General features: G+C 41.5%; 1 pseudogene; it reads left to right on the forward strand.

The window, feature by feature from the left end:
* The first annotated feature begins 1,237 nt into the window (after nt 1-1,237).
* LOC118526203 (F-box/WD repeat-containing protein 2 pseudogene) lies at nt 1,238-2,194 on the forward strand (annotated as a pseudogene).
* Nucleotides 2,195-4,069: the final 1,875 nt, after the last annotated feature.

The raw sequence follows: 4,069 nt of genomic DNA on the forward strand, positions 1-4,069 counted from the left end.
TGGCACGGGCAAAAAATGGGTCACAAAAAGCACAAACTATAAAAGAGAAAAAAGTTAACAAATTTGACTTCCTCAAAATTATACGTTTATATCTTTAAAGGTGCCATTAAGAAAGTGAGAAGGCAGGGGCGTCTGGGTAGCTCAGTCGGTTAAGCAGCTGCCTTTGGCTCAGGTCATGATCCCAGGGTCCTGGGATCAAGTCCCACGTCTGGCTCTCTGCTCGGTGCAGAGCCTGCTTCTCCCTCTCCCTCTCCCTCTGCTTGCTGCTCTGTGTGCTTGTACTCTCTCTCCCCCCCACCCAGTAAATAAATAAAAAATCTTTAAAAAAAAAGAAGTGAAAAGGCAAGCCACTGAATAAGAAAATACATTTGAATATATATATCTTCAGAAGAACATTTTAACCAAAATATAGAAAGAACACTTACAATTCTTTATTAAGAAGACAACTCACTAAAAAAAAAAAGACAACTCACTAATACAATGGGCAAAATAGCTGAACAATTAAAAATTATATATATAGTAAAATATAATACATATATAAAAATATAAAAAATAAAATATACAAAAATAGTTTATATATACATATAGTAGTAAGGACATAATCAGCATCGGCTACTCATAAAGAACATGCAAATTAAAACCACAATGAGAAATGGCAACACAGCCACAGGATGGTTAACATTTTTAAAAGGCCCCAAATTCCTTATTTGGCAAGTATTTGCAACAACTGGAACTCTCGCGCGCGTTGCTGGTGGAAGTTTCGAATGCTGCTACCAGTGCCAGGGCCCTTTGTCTTTCTCTCCCTGCAGGTGCCAGGGCTGCCCAGTGCACCTGCTGCTGGAAAGCTCTAGCAGCCCAGCGCACCTAGTTGGTGTGAGCTTGGCGCCAGGTTCCCGGCCCCTGCAGCGCTCGCTCAGGTCAATTTCTCCATAACTTTTTGGAGAGAAAGGACTTCGAGGGGTGGCTTGGTAACATTTCTGTTACATTTCTTTCTCGGAGGGACTGGCAGGAAAACGAAACTCTGGATCACCTGATTAGTCAGAGCAGGGCAGTCCAGCTCAGGCATCTCTCCAATAACTTGGGAGACTTCCTCAAACTCCTTCCCCTGGAGCTGAGTTTTTATTTGTTGAAATGGCTCAATCCTCAGACTGCCTGTAAAAATTTGGGCTGGCACGTAGGTGATTCTGTTCAGGACGTCTTGCCCTGGAAGAAGGTTTGCTTGAAGGCCTATTTGAGAATGAAGCAACTGGAACCTCGAAGCCTTTGAGCCCTCATCATTAATGGGACACACTGCCAGAGTCTATGCACTTGACAACAAAGTTGGATTTCTCTGCACAGGGTCAGACGACTTGTCTGCAAAGCTGTGGGATGTGAGCACAGGGCAGTGCATTGATGGCATCCAGACCCACAGCTGCACAGCAGTCAAGTGTGATGAGCAGAAGCTTGGGACGGGCTCCTTTAACAACACTGTGGCCTGTTGGGCATGGAGTTCCGGAAGCCAGGACCCAGCACTTCCGGGGTCACACAGGGGCGGTGTTTAGTGGTAACCACAAGGATGAACTGGATATCTTGGTAAGTGGCTCTGAAGATTTCACTGTGAAAATATGGGCTTTATGTGCTGGGACAAGCCTGAACACAGCAGCGCACGGAATGGGTCACCAAGGTGATTCTGCACGAGTGTGAAGTCAAGTCTCTTTTGCACAGCCCTGGAGACTACATACTCTAAAGTGTGGGCAACTATGAGATCAAGATTTGGCCAAGTGGGAGAGAAATCAACTGCAAGTGTTTAAAGACATTGTCTGTCTCTGAGGCTAGAAGTATCTGCCCATAGCCAAGACTTCAGTATGATGGCAAATATAGTCTGTAGTTTGGCACTACGGGACTTTGCCAGTTGTGATATTCTCAGGGTCATCAGACTCCTGAGATAGCAAACTTGGCCTTGCTTGGCTTTGGAGATATCTTTGCCCTGCTGTTTGACAACCGCTCGCTGTATATCATGGACTTGCAGACAGAGGGCCTGATTAGCCGCTGGCCTCTGCTAATCAAGGAGAGGCTCAAGCTTCCTGGCGGACGAAGCATCCTGGCTCAATGGATTGGATGGGCTTGGGCTTTGGGCCTGGGCTTTGAGTTGGGCTTTGCCACCAGCATGCCTGACCACAGGATTCCCCTGATATTGTGGAAGGAGCATAGTTGACATCACCAGTGGACCACCGCTGACTGAGTTTGGGTGTGGGCGCTGTGGGTTTTCAGTGCCACCTCTATGGCAGTTGACTGCATGAAAAGAAGTTCTTACCTGACAGTATCATCATCTCACATTTCACAACCATCTTTCTGTGTTCGCCAGGGGGTCAGGGCTCAGGGCGGGGCAGGGCTTGTTTTCTTAACATATAGTGCAGCATGCTAATGGGGTACACCATGGACTTCATTTGTACTTAGTTCTGTTGGTCAGTATAAGAGGATGCATCTTGGGTTCATCTTTCTTGAATGTTAGTTTGAAGTAAAGAAAGTTATATGGTTCATTAACCTGCTCATTGGTTGCCCGTAAAACACATTCTGTCTAAAAAAAATTTTTTTTAATAAAATGCTACTATCAGTTTGGATATCACTTTAGCTATTTCTTATCGAGTAAAACATACATTTTCCATAGAATCCCACAATTTCAATCCTAGGTAAATACTTAAGTTAAAAGAATCCCTGTCTTCTCACAAAACGTATGTTCAGCCATTTTCTGTTGGTGCTTTAATATTTGCATGGGGGAATGAGGAGTTGGAGCTTCCTCTTCTGCTATTTTGCTCCTGGTGTGTTTGCCATAATTTAAAAATGAACTCTACTGTGATAAAATTTCACAGCAGCTTTATTCCTAATTGCCAAAAATTGGGGGAAAAGCCAAACATTTCTCACCAAATTGTGAATGTGTAAACAAATTGAGGTGTATTTGTCCAATGGAATAGTACTAAGTGACAAAAAGGAAGGAATTACTGATACATTTAATTAAATGGATGTATCTCAGAAATATTATGCTGTACGACAGTAGCTATACATAAAGCATATATAATGTATGATTAACTTTATATGAAATTTTAGAAGAAGCCAATTGAATCTATAGTGACAGAAAACATATCAGTACTTGTCTGGGGCTAGAGTTGTTGGGGGAATTGACTGAAAAGATTTAAGATGAAACTGTTAGAGTGATGGAAATGTTTTCCATATTGAGTGTAATAGCAGTTATATAGATATATACATTTGTCAAATTCATATGAAAATAGACACATAAAATGTGTCTATTTTATATATAAATTATACCCCAATAAAGTGGATATAATTGGATATATCATAAATATCACAAATCATTAGGGAAATGTAAATGAAAACCATAGCCTACCAATTAAAGTGATGTATCTGTCAGAGTTCCCTAAGAAAACAGGACCTATAGGATATATAGGAGTGACTGAGCAATTGATTTAAAGGAACTGGCTCACAAGACTGTAAAGACTGTCAAGTTCACAGACTTCAAGGTGGGCCAACAGAATGGAGATCCAGGGAAGAGTTGATGTTGCAATTGGGATCCAAAAGCATTCTGCTGCAGAATTCCCTCTTCTTGGAAGGAGATCAGTCTGTTTCTATTAAGATCTTCCAGTGATTAGATGAGGCCCACCTGCATCATGATGGGTAATCGAATTTATTCAATGTCTACTGGTTTAAATTTTAATATCATCTAAAAAAATACCTCCAAAGAAACATAAAGAATCATGTTTGACCAGATATCTGGGTACTGTGGCCTAGACAAATTGACACATAAAATCAACCATCACAGATGGCTGTTATTAAAAAAATAATAATAACATGTTGACTAGGATGTGGAGAAATGAGAAAGCTTGCAATTATTTGTTGAAATGTAAACTAATGCAGTCATTGTGGAAAACAGCATGGTGGCCCTTCAAAAAAACAGAAACATAGAATTACCTCATGATGTAGCAAGTCCCCTTCTAGGAATATGTCCAAAGCAACCAAAGGCATGGACTCACAGAGACATCTGTGCTAGTGAAAAGAACCAGACTCAAAAGTCCAC

The sequence above is a fragment of the Halichoerus grypus genome, chromosome X (genome assembly GCF_964656455.1).
Source record: "Halichoerus grypus chromosome X, mHalGry1.hap1.1, whole genome shotgun sequence".
Lineage (NCBI taxonomy): Eukaryota > Metazoa > Chordata > Mammalia > Carnivora > Phocidae > Halichoerus > Halichoerus grypus.